Consider the following 22,927-nt stretch of genomic DNA (forward strand, 5'->3'; position numbering starts at 1 on the left):
ATGGAAGAAATAGCAAATAACTCATTTGATGTAAAAACCATATCGTGATAGATTTTTCTGTGCCTTTGGATAAGATACTTACCCTCTCTGAGTTATTTCATTTGTAAAATAAGAGGGTTGAATTGTTCTTTTAAATCTCTGAAATTCTAAAATTTATGTCTTAGAGTAGATAAGATTAAATAAAAGAAAAAGTCACTTAAGAAACTTAATGTTCTTGGGGTGCCTGGATGGCTCAGTTGGTTAAGCATCTGTCTTTGGCTCAGGCCCTGATCTCAGTGTCTTGGAATCGAGCCCCACGTAGGGCTCCCTGCTCAGTTAGGGGTCTGCTTCTCTCTCTCACTCTCCCTCTGTGCTCTCTCTCTCTCTCAGATAAATAAATAAAATCTTTTTAAAAAAAGAAACAATATTTTTTTCTTGCAAAGAATGCAAAAGAGATCAATTTGATAGCCATTAAATAACTTTTGCAAAACACTGCTGAAGTGATACCAATATTTTTTTTTGCTTTTTGTTTTTATTATGTTATGTTAATCACCATACATTACATCATTAGTTTTTGATGTAGTGTTCCATGATTCACTGTTTGCATATAACACCCAGTGCTCTATGCAGTACGTGCCCTCTTTAATACCCATCACCAGGCTAACCCATCCCCCACCCCCTGCCCTCTAGAACCCTCAGTATGTTTCTCAGAGTCCATAGTCTCTCATGGTTCGTCTCTCCCTCCGATTCCCCCCGCTTCATTTTTCCCCTCCTACTATCTTCTTCTTTTTTTTTTTTTTAAACATATAATGTATTATTTGTTTCAGAGGTACAGGTCTGTGATACCAATATTTAAGATTTAATTCAGACATACAGGTTAAAGTTGTAGTAAGCTAGTTAACAAATATTTCCTGAGCAATTGTTCATGCCAGGCACAGTTGTAATAGCTGCTGGTGACATATGTAAGAGTTACCATCCATACTGGAGCTTACGTTCCAGAATCAGGGTGGGGTGAGCCAAAGAACAAACATCAGTTATCATCGTGATTTTGGATTGTATTGAAAGCATTTAAGCAATAATCGTGTCTATTTCTTATAAGTTCGGTCTTTCTTCCAATGTGCTGCAATCACAAGGCTTCAGCTCAGGTTCTCCAATCAAACTGCTCTTCTCAACTGGAAAGTGAAATAGACAGAAGGCAGGATCTGACTCAAACTTCCAGGAGGTTTTATGGGTCCTTGGGAGAACTATCACCTAAAAACTACAGGACATCAATGGCTTCAGATCTTTTCTTCAAGTTCCTTTACCCAGGGCAAATCCATCTGTATTCTGGCCAATCTCGTGCTCCTTTTCTTCCCAGAGGTACCACTGCTTTCTCCCGAGTGGCTTTCTTGTTAGAATCTGAACGAATCCCAAGCCACTCTTCCACACTATCATCTCATAAGACGATCTCACACATCCTGCAGTTTGACAAACTTCAAGAATGCAATTCTCAACCCAGTCAGCTCTCCTTGGCTCCACATCAAGCTTTCAGGTTTTTAGGCAGGATCCAAACACTGACTAAATGCAGGGGCTTATATTAAGTTCTCAGGGTGGTTTCATTAAGGCCCTTTTCTCTTTTTTTTTTTTTTTTTTTTAAAGAAATTTTTCTTTTTTTTTTTTTAAGATTTTATTTATTTATTTGAGAGAGAGAGAGAATGAGAGACAGAGAGCATGAGAGGGAGGAGGGCCAGAGGGAGAAGCAGACTCCCTGCCGAGCAGGGAGCCCGATGCGGGACTCGATCCTGGGACTCCAGGATCATGACCTGAGCCGAAGGCAGTCGCTTAACCAACTGAGCCACCCAGGCGCCCTAAAGCCCTTTTCTCTTGATCTGAGGTAAAAAGGACTCATAACAGACTAACTCTTCTCTTCAAACATATTCCCATTTCTAAACCTTACTCTTTCCACCCTCTTTATGAGTGAAGGGTTAATAAGATTAGTTTTGCCATCTTCTTTAAAAATGTGTTATTCAGGGCTTTAAACTTTATTGTCAGTTTATAAGGAGAACAGAACTTTAATTAAAGAAGGATGAAACTAGCAAAATCCAGAAGGTGGGAAACTTCAAGACAACTAACCCAGTTTTTCAACAAATAATTTTAAGAGAGGGAAATAAAAAGAGAGACTGGAGAGATATATCAATCAAATATGATTCATGAACTTTGTCTGGACCCTAATTCAAACATACTACCTATAAAAAAGTATGAAACAAAGAAATGTAAACACTGGCTGGATTTTGGTGATATTAAGGAAATATAGTTAAATTTTTCAGAAAGATAATGGTATTGTGGATATATTAAACACTGAGTAATCTTTATCTGTTAAGGATATACATTAAGATATTTATTTATATCACATTAAGATATTATATATCACATTGAGTGATATGATGTCTGGAATTTGTTTCAAAATAATGTATTAGTGGGGCGCCTGGGTGGCTCAGTTGGTTAAGTGGCTGCCTTCGGCTCAGGTCATGATCTCAGGGTCTGGGATCAAGCCCCGCATCGGGCTCCCTGCTCGGCAGAGAGCCTGCTTCTCCCTCTCCCTCTGTCTGCCGCTCTGCCTGCTTGTGCTCTCTCTCTCTCTCTCTGTTAAATAAATAAATAAAAATCTTAAAAAAAAAATAATGTATTAGTAGAGGGAGTAAGGATAAAGATGAAACAAAGCGATATGTGTTGGCCATGTGTTGAAGCCAAGGCATAGATACTAAGGATTCATTATACTATTCTATCTACTTCTGTAAATATTTGGAATTTTCCATGAAAACTAAAAAGGGAAAGCACGGCTTCATGCTCTCACAGGTCTCTCTGAATTGTGGCATTGATTGTCTTGATGCCTCAACTAAAATATTCATTTAACATTTTTCATATAAGGTATTATAAATGTCTATATGGCCAATTCATGGGTTGTCTAATACCCAACTTACTTTCTACCATACTATATTTCCCCTCCCTGAAAGCTGAGCCTGGACAACTGGTCCACTCTTTCCCCAACCCCTCCGAAATTGTGTTGGATGGTCATATCGTGCAGGAGCAGCATGGTATAGAAAGTATCTCCCTGGATTTTTTAGTCTATGAGTCACTAATTGTACACTTCAAAATTTCTTCTACCATGGTAATTCTGAAATTAAATAAGTTCCATCATGAAATTTTGTGTGGGAGACAGCTATACTTCTTATCAGTCTCAAGGGAGTGACTTTATTTTGAGGTCAAATATTTTAAATTACATTCATTAATGCCCCAATTTTTATGATCCTTTGACATAATATGATAATGTAGATGACTTATGAAATATCAGTTGCTTTTGTGGAGTAGGGTGGAACTAAATACCATTTAGAGTTTTTTCCTATGATGACATTATGCCATCCTAAATCCTTTCTCTGTAAAATTGCTTCTCTTTTTAGTATCTGTTGTAAATCTCATGATTGATTACAGAAATTTGTCTGCAGGGCCCAAAACTCTGACACTTATTTCTTGTATTGCATTCTTTATTAGGTTATCCAAAAATAACAGTGCCAAAAGCCATTATGAGGACAGGCATTTACAGGAATTTTAGGGTAAAATTCATGGAAAGCAAGTAAAAAGGAGCCACATAATATGTCTCACTTTCTCTCTACTCAAATATTCTTTTTTTTAATAATACGGGTAAAAGAGAGGGCAAATTAAACTTTCTCACCACTATTAAACATTACAAGTTACAGATATATTTCAACTAGGCATCTTTAACATGTCATAAATTATCTAAATTCTCTTCCCTTCCTTAGGAATGGCAAGGAAATCTCAAACACACACACACACACAAGATGACACTGACTTCATATCACTAAATTGAAGTCCCCAATTTCCTCATATCATTTCCTTGCACAATAAAATAATAAATTTTGGACATGTAAAATAAAAAAGGAGCTATAATCTCATCAAAATATGTAGATAATCACAACTTAATGTCTTATTAGCAATTGAGGAAAAGACCAAAGTTTGACCCTATTCATTCTCCAGTTAAAGGAGAATGACATGGAACAGGTTATGGCCATCAAAATTATACACAAAATGTTGGAAATAAATTAAAACTTATCACCCAAATATCTATTTATAAAGATCAAAACCATTGGATTATGAAAAATTTGAATGTGATGAAGGAGATCAATAAACCACATTGGCTTGATAATGTTTTTCATAGATTTGCACATCTAACAAATCAAAAGAATGCTGGTATAAGTTGATAAGCTGACTCTGAAAACAATTATCTAAGTATGTCATACAAATGCATTGAAATAACTGGGATAAGGTAGTTACACAAATTATGAAGTACCATATACCTGAGAAGGTGCCTGATCAGGGAAAACTGCTGATGCTAGAATATCAGCCAGTAGAGGAGAAAAAGAGAAACATATGTTACAAATGCAACTGAGCAAAAACCCCAAAATCGTCTTCAGAGAATTTTGTATTTTTATCAATTGCTTGGACTTACCGATGATATCATTACAACATTAGATGGATGGTTGGCTCTTGATAATAACTATATATACAGTTCTTATTATATATTAGAAATTGTCCTAAGCACTGCATCAATCCCTGTAATCTTCATAATAATCCTATAAGAAAGTATTATTATGATGCTTGGTTTTAACAGGCATAATAACAGTAAACTGAGGCACGAGAAGTTCTATAACTTGCCCTAGGGGATGAGTAAACCAGAGCCACTACTCTCTACTACCTCTTGACTTTGAATAGATAAGACTAATTTTCATGAAATAATTAGAAAACAACTGTAAATGTATTACAAAAGCTATATGTGCATACCAAAAAAAATGTGGTGAATGGATATGTGTTTTGGAGAAGAAACATGGCCAAAAAAATGAAAAAAAATTATAATATTTAATTGGGGCAAAATGCAAAATAAGGTAATATCAAAAGACATATGATACATCATAGTCTCAGCCTGAGTTAGCAAACTAAATTAAAGTGAGTTCAAAAATCATAAATAGAACCCCAAGAAATAAGAATCTTGAGAATGTACTACCAACATACTTGGTCAGATTATTCTTTGCCACCATGCCATCCCTGGACAAAGCTGAAGCTCAAAAATGTAGGTATAAACCATCCAAATAGTAAATTTATATTTTCTGTTTTCCAGACACTGTGCTTTATTAGTAGTATTACTGTTATTTCCATTATTACAATTAATACAAAAAATCCATTTTTCTTTGTTTTGATCCAAAATACGTATTGAAGCGAATAAGATAAGCTCAGCAAGAATGATAAGGACAGGCTGGACATATTGAAGACTGTTGAAAAATACAGATGAGAAGTCCTATGGAATTGCAGCATTATTGACAATAGCCAAGGTATTGAAATAACCTAAGAGTCCATCAATGGATGAATAGATCAAGAAAATATGGTATATCTATACAATGTAATATCATTCAGTTATAAGAAGAAAAAAATACTACCATTTGCAACAATATGGATAGAACTTCAGGGCATTATGCTAAGTGAAATAACTCAGAGAAAGACAAATACTGTATGATCTCACTTATATGTGGAATCTAAAACAACAACAACAACAACAACAAATTCACAGAAACAGAAAAGAGATTGGTTGGGGGTTTGGGAGTGGGTGAAATATGTGAAGAGAGTCAGAAGATACAAACTTCCAGTTATAAAATAAAAAAGTCCTGGGGATCTAATGTAGAGCATGGTGACTAAAGTTAATTATACTGTATTGCGTATTTGGAAGTTGCTAAGAGAGTAGATCTTAAAAGATCTCATCACAAGAAAAAAATTGTAACTACGTACAGTGATGGATGTTAACTAGACTTACTACAGTGACCCTTTCACAATATATACAATATGTCGAATTATTATGTTGTACAGGTGAAACTAACATAATGTTACATTTCAATTATACCTCAACTAAAAAGAAGACAAAAAAGACAGAAAGAGAGAGAGAGAGCCTGCAGAGATAATCATATCTTTGCTGGATAGAGAGGATCTAGACTGGCTACTGTTCCCTTGTATGAACTTTGAGTGAACTTTTTCCTATCAGGGTTCTCGTCAAAGTAGTCCCCATAGTGAAAAGTTGTGAAGAGATATTTTATGGCTGATGGCAAAGATTTTTTTTTTCTAATGAAGGGCAGAATGAAATGCTGCTTTGAAAATGGTAGGATTTAGTTTAGACTTAGGAGAAATTTCTTGGCTGTAAAAATCTACAGTCTCTGTAGTATCATAGGAAAGTAAATTATTGACTCACCTAGTATTTTTATGACTGAAGAAGAAAAGGCTCTTGCTGGCCTGCCTGGAAACAGGGGGATGAACTAAATGACTTCAAGGATTCCTTCCTGCTAGTTGATTTGGGGATAATTACAGGGAAGAACAAACACAGTCTACTTTTCTGGTATATCCTCAAGCAATTTAAAAAAAGTTAAAAAAAAAAACAACACATTAGGGTACATGAACTTGTAATGATATCTTAAATACACTTACATCAAAATCTTTGCAGATGTGAAAATATGTTTCTCTTGCCTTCTTGTATCTAGTATCTGACGTCCTTGGCAAATTTAGCCCTGGTGTATCCCTAGCACTGAGGCAGGGGTTTCAAATTACTGATGAGGTCTTCTGCCTCTTTAAAGGTGGTATTAAGAGTACCTAGGAGTTCTGAGCAATATCGTCCCTTTTTAGATCTGTCCATTCATCATGATCCCGTGCCAGAATTTGTTAGGTAAACATGATTGACAGACAGCCATCTTTATCCTTTATATGGCTGGAGGTCAGCCCTGGTGGAAAGTAATGCTTTTTTAATTAGCTGTTAGAGGATTGAGTTTCCTTTGTGTGCATTGCATGCTGCTCTCTGTCTTAGCCAGTATCCAAAGTGGGTATCTCTTATGCCTTTCGTGCTTAGTATAACTCAGATGACTGAAGAACAGTCATAAAAGATTCATATTGAAGCTGTTTTATAAAATTTGCACAGCTGGCAAAAAAATAGAGAGAAAAAACATACTTGAAATAACGGAGTCCTAGGAAAGGAAAATGAGCAAACTTTTCAAGGCTATCTTGGCAAATAGTGACTGCAAAGAGAAAATGGTTTTGTCACAATACCTCTGCTGCAAAAAAAAAATAAACATAATTTTTAACTGTAATGTGCAAAATATAATTTCCCTCCAAGGAATTGGTCCTTCCATTGAAAGGTAAAATAAACCCCTGAAACACTTTTGGTTTGGCAGAGTTTGCAAGAAAAACAGAGCAAGCATTCGTGACTAATTCAATGGCACTGTACTTCTTCCGTATCTTTTGTGAAGCAAGATGTTCACTTCAGAAAAAGCTGATGATTTTTATGCCTGAAACAATTAATTTCACAATACGTGAAACCACTGTGAAATGAGAATGGGTGTGCACAAAACATTAATACATGTTCAAAACACATGCTTTATATTTAAGTGTGAAATTGATGGGCTACAAAAGAAACACTCTCAACCTTATAATATAAACTACTAAGTAGTTTATAAATACAGTAACTAGATATGATGATTCAGTACAAGGGCTAATTTATATTAAGATCCTAAAAATAAATTTTCTAACTTATGAATCAAAAACTCAAATCAATTATTGCAATGCAAGGCAAAAATAGACCCCAACTCTCTTTTGTCTATTTTTGTGTCTAAGCTAGTCTACTGATTTTCTTTATTGTTTTCTGTTTCCAATTTCATTGCTTTCTGATCTTTTAATTATTTTCTTCTTCTTAGGTTTATTATACTCTTCTTTTTCTAGTTGTTTAAAGTGAAAGCTTACATAGTTAACTTGAGATGGTTCCTTTTTTGAGAACTTCCTTCCACCGTGAACTCTCTCTCTCTCTCTCTCTCTTTTTCCCATTAAGAGGTGATATGGTGTTTAAGAGCATGCAGTCTGGAACTAAACTGCCTGGGTTTGAATCTGAGCTCATTTACCAGCTGTGTGATCTTGGGGAAATTACTTAATGCTCTCTGGGCTTCAGTTTTCTAATCCATAAAATGGGACTAAAAATACTTCTTGCCCGTTTAACTGTTGTAAGGAATAAGTGAGTAAAGATACCTACAGAACTTTGAAGTTCTTTGCAATGTGTGCAATCTGAGTGTTATTATTCTTGCAAGTGGCATGGATTTATAAAATACGTGGAGTATCCATCAGGTATAGTCTATCTTTTAAAAAGCCAACTTCATTTAAATAACACATTACCAATAGCAAATAATTTATTGGGGTTTTTGTTTGTTTATGCTCCCTTTCTCAATGCATCAATGTATATATGTGCACAATATGGAGTTGTACTTAAAATAGAGGAGGAAAATGAATTCATCCACTTATAATGTTGATGACATTATCATCTATCTATTACCGTGAAGGTATCCACGCCAGTGTGTGTAATTTCAACCCAGAGGAACTTGAAGAAGTCTCTGTTGCATGTCTTGTTTATGACAAGAATTGATTCATCATGAATTGTCCTGTTAGCTAATTAAGCTCCAGAAATCAATTCATTACTAATCTATACCCCTCCTCTTTTGAGTGACCTGGTAGATGTATCGTTTAAACAACCAACAACCTGCAAAAGCAAAGAGTTCACTTAAAGCAATGACTACAAGGCCAGATGAAGTGCACGATTTTAAAAAAACTCAAGGCTGACATGCTTTTAAGAGATTCCCCAAGATACAGCTTTGCTAGTTTGTGCTTGATGCTGGGCAAGCAAATCCTTTGCCGCTTCGTCTTATAACTTCAGGCAGCAAAACTGGTCCGTACCATCAGAAACACGGACCACGTTTGGAATTCACTTGAATTTTGGGGATGCTAAGGTTGAGTTTTTCCCACCAAAGGATCATGATGGCTGTCAAAGAAATCCACATATAAAATGTGCTTGCCGAGGTTTAAACAAGCCGATTAATCTGTAGCCGCTCTGGCGGCAGGCGACAATGCAAAGCCCACTGAGCAAAGCACCTGAGGAGTGTCACATCACGTGCACAGCCAAGATTTGTGCTTTTGTACCATTTTTCACCAACACATGGCATCTTTGCCTTCAGTGTGTGACTATGGGAGTCGTAGCCAGGGTGAAGACAGGAATTAAAATGCGGTGGGAAATCATCCACTTTCTTGAGCACTTATTACATGCCAGGTGCCGTGCTCCGTAAGCCCACTATGTATTATTCTCCTTTGATCAATTGAACAAAAGCAATCATAGAAAAGCCTTTCAGAATGAATGATTATTTGGGAATTGGAGGTTGCAAAGAGGAAGTGTTTTGGCCGGCTGGGATACAAGTCACTGACTAAGATTTGTAAATGCTCATTTTGAGAGGGTTTTTATGCATCTCTTTTCCTCTCCTTTATGTGACTGTAGGGCTCTCCCTCATACAGCCAGTCTTCTTCATTGCTGTAGGTGCACACACATCCACATATTCGTGAAGATATAAAGTCTAAAAAACCTGTTACAGGAAAAGGTTTTAACTGTTCCTTTTTTTTAATCTTATTTCCTTTCACTGAGACCCAGTTTTGAAGGGAAAATGCTTCAGCTTTGGTGTTTCATCTCATTAAAGTACTCCACGGAAAAGAGTTTGCTAGAAATTTATAAACAAGTGCAGCATTATGGGTCTAATTAGCTGGAAGGATACCTGTATAAATGGAATCTGTCGGACACAATAAGCTGCCCTTCCCCCACTTACTTATATAATAATCCTGGCTTTCAGAAGACTAATCACTACACACCATCTACACAGCATCTAATTTCCTCATCAAATTTCTCTGCTGGGTTTAGCCATGCTTGTCAACTTCCCAGCTCCCTCTTCAATAACTGGGTTTATTCTTAGTGTCTCGCCAATAAACATTCCTATGAGCAAAACCATGAAAGAATGAAGTCCAAATTTCTTTATCGCTCCCTCTTTCGAGAAGGGTTTTCTGCTCAGACTCCTGGGAAAGGTCACAGGTAATTTTGGCTGGTCACTTTAGGGTGGCAGGATTGCAGCGAGCACATTGGGGCCTTTTGTTTAAACGACCCCCTGACCACCAAAGGTGACCACAAGCTGCAGGGAGACCGTTTAGAAAAGCGCACAGGCGGTCATGGAACCAAGTCTGCCCAGTTCAGTCTCCCTTTCAGCACAAATTAAGTTGCTCATATTCCACGTCAGGACAAATGTAGCTTTCTGCAAGCAAACTTATCTTCCCTTTTGCTTATGTGCTCCGCATTGCTGAGGGTTTGCAAGACGTTTTTAAGATGACTTATTGTGGCAGAGAAAGCTACCGTGAATGAACTGAAAGCCAAATCCTTTTCATATTAATTTTATCAATGGAAAGTTCATTTAAATCTTTCCCACTGAGTATCTCCAAAATACCTGCCTTTGTAGAGTCTCAAAAGAGAAGTGGGGGTGGGGGGCGCCTGGGTGGCTCAATCATTAAGCGTCTGCCTTTGGCTCAGGTCATGATCCCAGAGTCCTGGGATCAAGCCCTACATCGGGCTCCCTGCTCTGCGGGGAGCCTGCTTCTCCCTCTCCCACTCCCCCTGCTTGTGTTTCCTCTCTCGCTATGTCTCTCTCTGTCAAATAAATAAATAAAATCGTTAAAAAAAGAGAGAGAGAGAGAAGTGGGCACCTAGTAAATTGTGTAAATACATAACTACTGAACTGGTTATTTCTAAAATAGTATTGGCGTGTGGTGCTGGATGGGTGGAATTATGTACCCCCTCCCCTCCGCTTCCTAAAAAGATATGTCAGAATCCTAACCCCCTGTGCCTTGGAATGTGACTTTATTTGGAGGTAGAGATGTTATAGAAGTAATCAAATTAAAATGAGGTCCTTAGGATGGGCTCTAACCCAACATGACTGGTGCCTTATAAAAAGGGGAAATTGGACACACACTGGGAGAAGGAAGACAAAATTGGGGTGAACAGCAGAAGCCAAAGATTGCCAGCAGACCACCAGAAGCTAGCAGAGAGGCATGGAGCAGCTCTCCCTCACAGCCCTTAGCAAGAATCAACCCTGCTGCCACCAGGGGCTTGGACTTCCAGCTTCCAGAACTGTGAGACAGTACGTTTCTGCGGCGCAAGCCCCTCCGTGTGTAACACTTCGTTATGGCAGCCCTGGGAAGCCGCTAGCAATGCGAACGATACATTCCAGGGTATTAAAAAGTAATCATTGCCCTGAAAAATCATCCTATGCCCGCAAATAAGTCAGTGGCAGCTGTAGAAGGATAGGTTTGCGAGACTCTACTGTAACACAATTTCTTCTTGAGCAAGTTAGACTTGGTATCTCCTCCCACCTCTGTAACCGTCTACACTGCGTAAGTGTTCCACTACCCTCAGACACTAATAAAACCTCTAAGCCAGAGTTTCTCAACCTCTGCACTGTTACCATTTGGGGTCAGATAATTGTTCAGTGTGGGCTGTCGTATGCACATTGTAGGATGTTGAGCAACATCCCTGGCCTCTACTCACTAGATGCCCATAGCACCATCCCCCAGCACTGTGACAATGGCCGCAGACGGTTTCAATATTCCGAGAGGCACAATCACCCGCGGTGGAGAACGACTGCTCTGAACATATTTTCAGGGAGTGATTGCAAACTTTCAATGAAAAAAAAAAAAAAAGATTTATAATTGATGTTCCCTAATCCACAGTCTTCATGGCCTTCGGAGACTTTTTCCAAACCTTAGTAAATGAAAGCCTTGTTTTATTCATAGGCAAACCAATCATATTCAATCTCTATTAGCATTTACCGAGGGCTTCTCATTGACATCTTAGGCTAGGCTGGAGGTTCCTTGCCACGTGAATCTTATTAAAGTAGCCTTGGAAATCTACCTCTTTGTATCTGGGAGCTCTTACTTAAGAAATGGGTCAGTTTGGCAACTGTCACCTTCCCCTCGTCCTGAGGGTGAAAAGGAAAGTTTATATGATTAACTTCCCTCCATCCAGAGGAAAGGGTGGTCTTCCGTGGCTGTGGGGCACCTTGCCAAAGTCAATACTCAGGAAATGTTTGTTGGATCAATGATGGCTCTTGTTCCTCAAAGACAAGAAATAAAAATAAAAAGTCTCAGGCAAAACATAGTACAAGATTATTATATTGGTAAGTTCATCTTTAGTGAGTGAAATAAATTTTTCTTTTTATTCTACACCATTTTTTATACTACATGTTTTCAATCCCAAAATATGCATTTGACCCCAAAATAGAAAGTTTTTCTTCTTTGTGGGGGGAGGGTTGCCTTGTGTAGAGGGTACCAGTATTTACCATCTTGACACATTATCATAGTGTGATATTAAGATCCCAGGCTCTGGATTCAGATAGACATGGATACATGAGTTTGAATCCCAGATGCAACAGGGTGCCGTCATCTTTTGCCAGGTCCTTGTCCCAACATAGCTTTGGGTTTTGTTTTGTTTTTTTTTAATCTGTAAAATAGGAATAATAGTACCTGATAGAGTTATTATGGGATGAAATAGGGTAACACTTGCAAAACACTTAATTTGGATAAAAGCACAGTTACCGCTAATTATTGTTTTCAGAGCTGGACAATTTCCAAATTGATCCATATAAATGTGTTCTTCCCCTAAGTCTTTCCAAATGACCAAACTTTACTGCTGCAGAGATACTTTCCATGGCTTTCCATGATAACAGTATTTAAGGGAAGGTTTTCTAAAATAGGGGTGAGCAAACATTTCCATAAAGGAACAGGTAGAAATATTTTAATCTTTTCCAGACAGTCTCTGTTTCAACTACTCACCTCTCCCATTGTAGCATGAAGACAACCATAAGCACAATGTTACCAAATGAACATGGCTGTGTTGCAACAAGACTTTATTTTCAAAAACAAGGGACTGGCTAGGTTTGGCCCATAGGCTGTAGTTTGCTAATGCTTATTCTAAAAAGAACAAACAGCTTTCCCTTTTCACGTATCGTTACCCAGGCTTTGTATGTTGGTGCTTCATTAAAAAAACAAAATCACTTCAAATATAAACCATGTCTTATCCTTTTTCTTTAAAGCTTTACATTCCTCTATATGATTCAGAATAGTAGCAATTAAACTGAGCTTACAAGTTGTGAGATGAAATCAAGGCTGAAAACATCATTTCACTTCTGCTCAGCAATACAAGTTGAGCATGCGTGAGCATCCTGTCCATGCCATGGCTCGAGGAGTCTCTACAGAAGCCTGTGGGTGCGTCTGAGTTGACCCTTCTCCTTCTGACTTTATCAACAACAGGTGAAGATGGATCTCCTGGTGTGATCTCCCATGATATCAGGAGCCCTATAGCAGGGCCTGCATCTCATACATCACAGTGGCCATAAAGACTCAGTGCCGGGACCATCATAAACACTCAAGATTTTGTGTCCAATTTATGTTAACAAGTCTTTGCTCCCCTGTGGTCCAGACTTTGAGTGTTATACAGTTCAAAGAACAGAGTCCAGCTTACAAAAGTCATTTCCCAAAAAAACCCCTCAGTCATTTATTTCTTTTTTTTCATTTTATTTTATTATGTTGTGTTAATCACTATATATTACATCATTAGTTTTTGATGTAGTATTCCATGATTCATTGTTTGCATATAACACCAAGTGCTCCATTCTATATGTGCCCTCTTTAATACCCACCCCCCCACCCCTCTAGAACCCTCAGTTTGTTTCTCAGAGTCATAGTCTCTCATGGTTCGTCTCCCCCTCCGATTTCCCCCCCTTCATTTTTCCCTTCCTACTATCTTCTTTTTATTTTTTTAACATATAATGTATTATTTGTTTCAGAGGTACAGGTCTATGATTCAACAGTCTTACACAGTTCACAGCGCTCACCATAGCACATACCCTCCCCAATGTCTGTCACCCAGCCACCCCATCCCTCCCAACCCCCACCACTCCAGCAACCCTCAGTTTGTTTCCTGAGATTAAGAATTCCTCATATCAGTGAGATCATATGATACCTGTCTTTCTCTGATTGACTTATTTTGCTTAGCATAATACCCTCTAGTTCCATCTACATCGTTGCAAATTGCAAGATTTTGGTTTTTTTGATGGCTGCATAATATTCCTTTGTATATATATACCACATCGTCTTTATCCATTCATCTGTCGATGGACATCTTGGCTCTTTCCATAGTTTGGCTACTGTGTACATTGCTGCTATAAACATTGGGGTGCACGTACCCCTTCAGATCACTACATTTGTACCTTTGGGGTAAATACCCAATAGTGCAATTGCTGGGTCATACGGTAGCTCTATTTTCAATTTTTAATACCATTGAGGGAATTTGTAGAGCAAAGAATGCCTCTTTAAAATCCCACTTGTGCTAGCGCCTATGTCTATGTTTAATGTAGTTTATTTCTGAAAGATTTATTAATACCACCTACATGTGGGACAATAGCACTCGCACCAGGGATATGGGATCTCTACTTCCATGGTCAGGATAGTCCCTGCCTGACAAATTCCCCAAAACAAAGCCCCAACCCTGGCATCTCTTCCTCTCCCTTTCCTTCTGGGTTGTTCTTTATAAAGCCAAAACGTTAGGATGGTGACAAAGAAGTTAGCACAGAGAAAAAGCTAGGAACCTCATGAATAATTAATGAATCCCATAACAAAAATACAATGCGTCTTGATTACGATGCTGTGCTTTGAAGCCTTAAATCAGGATTCAAACAAACTCCAATCCCTTTTGAGAAATGAAAGAGTAGCTACTAACCCTAAGGCAGAGAAGAAAATGAGATGTTTGAGGAGAAGAATGTAACAACCACTGCCACCATTTATAATTTGAAGTTCCTTATAACAGGTAATTTGTGGCATCCACAGTGTGGGTACACTCTTCTCTTTCTTGGCAAGGCCAGTTCTGTTGATGTTCAAAATCTAGATACAATTTGTACAGAACATAGGTGTATTAGTTTTCTATGGCTGTGTAACAAATGACCACAAACTTAGTAACAAATGACCACAAATTTAGTAGCGCAAAGTGACACTCCTTTATCATTTCACAGCCTAACTGGGCTCCCTGCTCAAGGTCTCAACAGACTGAAGTCAAGTTGTCAAACAGGGCTGTGGGCCCATCGAGGGCTCAGGGTTCTCTTCTAAACTCCCATGGTTGTGATTCAATTCAGTCCCTTGCTGCTGTAGGACTGGGTCCCTGCTTTCCTTCCAGCTGTCAGCTGGAGGTCTGTCTCAGCCCCAGGAGGGCCCTGTAGTTCTTGCCAAGCAGCCTTCCCATGGGCCCTCTCACAGCATGGCAGCTGATTTCAAAGCCAGCAGAGAATCTCTCTGACCTCAGGGAAGGCTTTAGGTTTTCTTTTAAAGGGCTTGCCTAATTCCCTCAGACCACTCAGAATAATCTCTCTTTTAATTAACTCAAGGTCAGCTGATGAGGGACCTTGATTAAATCTTCAAAATGCCTCCCCCTCTGCCATACATAACACAAGGTAATCTCAGGGATGATATACCATCACATGCACAGGTCTTACCCACACTCAGGGACAGATCCTACGGGATGTTTGCCACCGCAGACAGGAATCCTGGGAGCCATTTTCGAATTCTACCTACCACTATGGGAGAGACTGCCACGTTGGGATGACCGCAGTCCATCCCAAACTACCACAGATGTACGCTCGTATATGTATGTGTGTGTGTGTGACACACTCCTATCCTTAGGAACTCACTCCTGAGCATGGGCTCCCCCAAAGTGTAAAATCCCACACTTAAGATCCACAGTGATCACACAGGGTATTTCTCGTTTATTTATTAACACCGAGCCACAAACGGCACACGTGCTTCCTGCTTTCACTCCATGAAGCAAACTGAAATCTTGAGATAACTCCCTTGATAGGGACAGGAACCCAGATGTGCCTTTCAGGCAATGACTTTCTCTTGCCTGGAAAACTACAAAGTGAATTTGAAACCACGGGCAACACAGTGGCAGTCACATGGATAAGATAAAAAAAAAAAAAAAAGAGGAAAAACAGACACATCAGGAGCCTGTAAGCTGTTTTCGAAATTCAGAACCAGCGGAATACTTAGGTTGGCAGCATCCCGTAACTCGCCGCAGGAGGTCCGACAGAATGCACTCTATACGTAACCCATGCAAGCCCCAGGTCAACAGGAGAGTATTTGCATAAACAGAATCCTAGAGACCATGTCGTCGCTGCCTTTCTCTTCCTTCTTCCGCCCTCTCTCCCCTACAAGCCAGTGGGATTGAGTTTCCCCGGGCTACCTTCCATGAACATCAAGGAATGCAGCAGAGATGAATGTTACAAATACACCAGCAGCACCACCACAGAAAACTGCTTGTCCGCTCTTTTCATTTCTCAGTACAAGCAAGCATCTAAAGACTTTGCACCTGTTCTAGTTAGCCCTGGCAGATGCAGTCTGTATTTATATTAATAGAATGATGTTTTCATAACAAAATGGATGTGCAGCAATTGTGGCGCTCACTTTGGATGCTCTCACAAGCGCACAGATCGGGGGATGGGTAGCTCTTACATAAAGTCCCGTGGCAAGGGTAAAAGATGCACAAATCCCAAGCTGAATCATCAGGACGGTTTGAGAACTTTTCCAGGGATGACCAGACTCGAGTATTGGAAATTGAATCAGATACTCGCTGAAGAGGAAAATATGCTGGATATAAATGGGCTTTTCATGGGTAGTTTGGAGCTATGAACTCTTTTGTATTCCATCTCCTGTTTCTGTAATTTGTGTCTTATCTCCCCAGGGTAGAGCTGAGAACTAGTGAGATCATACTTGGCTCAATTCCTGAAAGTTTGTTTTGAGTCACCAGTGTAAATATTGCCCACCCAATCTGTACATTTGCACAAATTAACTGAAACCAGCTACCCAATGCCTTGTTCGTATTTGGATCTGTTGATTAACCCTGACAGCTGTAACTTCATTAGTCCAAGCTCTGGCCATAGCAAAGCAGCTGTCAAATTAGGAGGAAGTAGACTCACTGAAGTCGCCTCTATGGACCGGACATATTAAAATCGATAGGTGCTCTAAAAGGTTTCAGTTATGATTCTAATTCTAATTTATGTTGTGCAGTGGGCTTCTCCTACATCCACAATATAGGCCTAACCTCAGTTGTTTATGAAGAAATCAGAGGATCTCTTACAAAGCAAGAACACAGGTTTTTACCTGAAGACTTCGGACCTGGATCAGTTGAAAATGGGATTTTAGCATGCATTATAACACACAGACATTTTAATATATTTTAAAATATAAGCTCCTAATGTATTTTTTGGCGTGAGAGATTTTGTTAGTTTTGACAAGAGGCCAACAGGGTCCTGACTATAGAAATAAGAAAGATCCTGCAGCTGGTGCTTACTGGAAAAGTAGAGATAAAAAGTGAGGGAAGACTTAGAACACACTCCAATAGGAATGTGGTTTCCCTAAATAGTACACAAAGTCCTCCAAGTGAATCCTGTTCTCTTCCACAGGAATCTCTGAGGAAGGGGTACAGAGAGAAAATTCTCAATATCTATTCATTAGAACCTGGAGGTTCAGGGGCAGATATGTTTTTCCATTCACCAGTGTTGAACAGGACAATGGGGCCAGGTCAAATGCAATGTGTGAACTTCCTTTGCGGTATTTTCACTACGAGGAGATGGCATGGCGGAGCAGGAGAAGCTGTGAAGGAAAAGTCTGGAGACCTCCACTCTAGCCCCTGTTCTGCCACAGCCCACAGTCAGAGTTTTGGACAAGTCCTTTTTAGCTCTCTATAGATCTCAGTATTCAGTTATAAAGTAAGGAGGTTTACCTGATGATTGCAATGGCCCTGTCCATTTCTAGTCATTGAAGACAATGTGCACAAACCCATTATCATAAGAAGTTACTCCACCGCGGCCCAAGGGGGCTTCAACTACAAGTTTTCTCACCTGGGGGTGATTTTCTTCCACTCTTTTTGCAGTGCCCTTCAGCCTATTATGCAAACAGGTGCTGTCCTTTGGCACCCCCTGGTGGTGTCTACAGCTGTTACATGCGCCTTCACCATGTGGCCCTTGAAGATAAGCAAGCTTACTGTGGGAACTGGCCTGCAGGGCCCAGACTGCTGTTCACCAGGGAAAAAAGCAAACCAACACTCATTGTTGTGACGTTACAGTTTTTAACCCACTGCTTTTTAGAGGCTTAGCTGAGCATGCTGATTAAAAAAAAAAAAAAAAGCTGCATTAATCAGATGGTTTATTGATATAAACACTATATAAGTGCTCAGCCCACTTCAAGTTAAAGGATTTACAAAATAGGACTTCTACTTTCATTATTGTGAGGAAATAAGACTGATCATATAGGAAGTATTCAGGTCTTTAGTAGAAGTGTTTCCTTAGCACATGACCAATTTAAATTACCAGAAATATTAGATTAACCTATATCCTGATGTTTCCTAAATATATATTGAGATAATAAGAAAGCACTGAAAGTTTACTGGGCCTTTCCTCCATTTGAAAATCATTTACAGAGGAAAAACTTTGAAAGTCAAAAGTCAGTTAATGTGAAAAAATAAAGAAAATGATTTTTTTGCTATTGAGTGACAGCTAAATATATTTTAAGAATTGTGAGTCTTTAGAAATCAAATTCTACCCTCAATCATGATAATCTCCATTTAAGCTAGCAATTACATTATATTCCCCTGATCACGTCAGCCCCACTCTTTTTGCTTACAGTTATATTCTGTTCCTTTCACTTTGAAACTTAGTAAAAAAATTGTCTTTGATTTAGTGTAAAAAGCAAGTACAACATTTTAAATTGAAGTGCCAAAAGTTATGACTGTCCAAAGAAATCAAGCAAACACGGGGTAAAGGAAAATGGGAACTCCCACAAAAGTTTAATTATTCTAAATTAGGTTGACTACATTGATTCTACTATGTGTTAATGCTGAGTACTTTCAAGGCTAATTCATCTCCGTGTATTTAGTTTGATATGATTATAGCAACTATAACTGTTTCCAGGTAGGGTAAGGGGGGGAAAAAAAAGCCACAGGAAAGAGAAAAGTCAATATTCCCTAAAGGAGAAAAACATTTCTTTGCCATGTTTACTTGACTCCTTCTGGCAAAAGGCTGTTAGTGGTTGTACCACACGGTTCAACCAGAGCTTGTCTCCAGAAAAAAAAAAAAAAAATAATAATAATAATAATAATTGCATCTCAGAGATTTGGTTTGGAAAACCTGCTTTTGTTTCCAATGCCTTGTCTCTTCTCAGCCATGTTTATAAGCACTTTCCAAGCTCTTTACAAGCATTTTGCCTGTCTCCCCACACTCCTAAATATCACCCTCTGCTCCTTACCGCCAGCCACGGGTTTCAGCCTCGGCCAAGGAATAAAACATGGCTTCACCTCAAAGGCTGCCATTAAATTTACCTCATTTACTGACCAGCAGGAGGTGCACCCACCCTACTGGGGTCAATGTTAACTATAACACTGGGGAGCTCATTGGCGCCCCAGACTGCTACCCTGTTTAATGACTGTTGGGCCCCAAGGGCCAGGTAAATTCTACTGTTGACATATTGGTGGCAATGGCCTTGGAACACCTTTGATCCATTAGTATGCTCTCTCCATTCAAGGATGCATTTTACTGTGTGTTGGATAAAAATAACCAGATATGGAAAAGTGAAGGAAACAAAGTGAGCACCTACTGGAAAAAAAGCCATTTACGCTTCTTTGCAGTAGATACCAGGGCCTACTAGGACTTCAAATTTCAGGAAAATAAGGCCTGGAGAACTCCACCGTCTGGATAGAACCACCATGGGTCCTCTGTTGCCTTGAGGTGGGTAGTAGTAAACTCCCCAGAACCCGGCCAGCTTGCTGAAAGGCCGGCTTTCACTGCTGAATGACGTTTGGGCATGGGTTTCTTCGCCTTTCCTCAACATCGCTTTACCATTCTGTAAAAACGTGAGCTTTCTCAGCACAGTGACTGTGTCTAAAACAACTTCGAGCGCTTAGATACACTGCTACATAGTAAAAATAGTGCCTGGACTATCGGCTTATAGTTTTTCATTGGCTGATGAAAGATCATACTCAGTATAAGGGGAGGGGGGATTTCCTTTTCTTTATGAAATTAAGGGCATAAAAATGTGCCAGATGGAAAAGCCTGGAAGTCAGAAGGATCATTGTATCCATAGACTGTCAAATGCTATCAGGCCAAAAAAAAAAAAAAATGCTATCAGGCCATGATCCCTTCCATGTTCCCGTGTTACCCTGCAGAGCGGCCTCTCTCAGGCCTGGCCTAGAGTGACCAGGTTAGATGGTCAGGGCTCTCAGGCTGAATGCTGATTCAGGCCTTCTCTCTCCGCTGCCAGTAATAGTTTGCCTTAGTGCCAAATTTAGTGGTGGTTTCTTATGATGTGGATACCTGTCCAGCAGGGATTGGACTCTGACCACAAGCCTTCTTCCTTAAGCCACAGAATAGCTGTCAGAGGGTAACTGCTGCTGATCATCATTACTTGCCAGGCTCAGCAGCCTCCAAGTAAGAGCTTTGCACATCCCATGGTGATTCCACTGAATAGTCCTCTCCTACCATGAAGCCAAATTTGTCAGGAACATAAAAATTCCTTGGGGTAATAATTCAGTGTTTGATTTTCAGTTCTTTGAAAAATAAACAAACAGAAAGCAAACAAAAACCTCCTGCTCTTCTCTCCCCAATTGATCGGGTCTTCTTATTCTGGTATTAATGATTTTCTGTTTCATTGCCCTTATGTATTTTACAGTCAACCACATTAAATATTTTTAGTCATCAGTGGGGACTAAATTTAAAAATAAAAAAAAATAAATTGTATTCATGTATTGCCTTCCTGTGAGAGCTGAGAATACTTTTGAGATGTTGTTCTTACAGCCTCTTACTTTTGTAGGCTGAGTCCCATCTTCCTCTCATTTTATAGAAGAAGAATCTAGATACCTATTGTAAAGTAGTCCAGTGCTAAGCAGAACGCCGTACTACCCTACAGGTAGTAGAGGGCAGAAACAAGCAAACAAACAAGATCAGAAAGAGAATTCATCGCTACTAATCATTTCATGATATGTTAAAGCCTCTATTCTTGAGTTGAGTCCAGCAGACTTGGACAATATGTTTTAGGTGAAGTGTTAACACAGACAGACAGCAGTTTACTCTCAGTAATGCTGACTTCCTGGAGTAAATTTCCTAGAAACCCCAGATTGTAACAATTTCTCTGTTTCATTTCTTTTTTGTTTTTTAATTCAATTAGCCAACATACAGTACATTGTTAGTTTCAGATGTAGAGTTCAATGATTCGTCAGTTACGTATAACACCCAGTGCTCATCACATCACGTGCCTTCCTTAATGCGCATCACCCAGTTACCCCACTCTGTTTCATTTCTTATAAACTAATAGCATTGTCCTGCATGCTAGTACCTGGAAAGCATTATTCCTTAAACCATAAAGTAGATGTAAGCTCTTAGTAGTAAAAATGTTTCAAATAATGAACCAAATATTAATATGTAAATATAATTGCATATATATGTGTGTGTGTGTGTGTGTGTGAAGAAAACAGTCAAACATGTTTATAATTAGAGTAATTCTTCACATTTGGGCTCTGAGATTTAAAGCATACTTACTTACCCCTGAAACAAATAATACATTATATGTTAATAAAAAAATAAAAAATAAAGCACACTCACTGGGGCAAGTCAACGAAGCTTCTCCCAAAGTTAGAAGTAAGACAATTCATGATTTAGAAGCTGTTGGACTTCTTTTGCCAGAAATCGACAATCTTTCCTTAAATAAAATATGTAAACTTTTTTTTATTAGAATAAGTTTGAATCTCTATGATATTTTAGCCCAGACCCAAAATGTGCAATTTTCAAACTTTTGTACATAAAGCAACTTGTCTTCCTGAGATTGTAGAAGATGTTAGAATTTTGGAACTGAGACACCCTGGGTTTCTTATGGTCTCATTCATCATACAGGAGAGGACAATGAGGCCCAGAGAGATTGAGTGAACTCCCCAAGGTCATGCAACTTGAGTTAAAACCTTACAACCTCTCCATCTTGCCTCAGTAGCTCACTATTTCAACTATACTGTAAAAACCAAAATACTGAGATTTGTCTACCTCTATATGATACCTATCTGGCCTCTAACTCTTGCATCTCCCATGTAGAAAACCCAGTTCAAAAAAATTATGATCAAGCCCACTGGTTCCATAAGCTCCCAAGCTTGTTTTCTAAAAAGCCAAGCTACGAGGTCTACTAAATACTAAAATGTCTTACAGACAGACAGCCACAAAAGTTCTTCAGAGTTCTAAGCCAAATAATAGACATTTTACCTGCACATACTGGAGGAACAAAATAGGAAAATAGGTCAAGTTGCCATAGATCAAACTAGACAATAAGAAAAAAATGTCCTGTATGTTTGAGGACAGAGTGCGCTCCAAGCACCCCGTCTTGATCTTCTTCTAGCTTTACCAAAAGTGTCTTGGAAACAAGTGTGATTTAGAATGAACCACAACCAGTTTCTGATAATCATTTCAATTGCTATATTTCCTTGGACACATTCTCAAAGTATTTAAATGAAGCCCCACGTGCAAATTATGTTCCCTGAAAAGAAAGCCTTCGCTGGCAAGTTGGTATTCAGTTTTTGTGGCCATGGCATAGAGACACAATGTATTTTTAACATTCTTGTTTTGTTCTTGTCCTAACTGACACTAGTAATTTGAGAAATGTCGAGGGCTTTACTGAATATAAATTTGAGGAAAAACAGCTCTTCAAACTATATTGTTAGAAGTAGGATGAATATTCAATCAAAGATGAATCAAAAAGTTTAGATGATGTATGTGGGCATATACCTTCCTGAAAACAGATTCTTCATGATTCCTTCCTGAAAACAGATTCCCATGATTCTTTCCTCATGATGTGGTATCCACCAGAATCACACTGCAATTTGCTACCAGTTGTGTTCTGAATGATAGAAATCTGCCCCACACTCATTTGGAAGTTCTTTTTATAG

This window comes from Phoca vitulina, unplaced genomic scaffold, assembly GCF_004348235.1.
Source record: "Phoca vitulina isolate PV1807 unplaced genomic scaffold, GSC_HSeal_1.0 scaffold9, whole genome shotgun sequence".
Taxonomy (NCBI): Eukaryota; Metazoa; Chordata; class Mammalia; order Carnivora; family Phocidae; genus Phoca; species Phoca vitulina.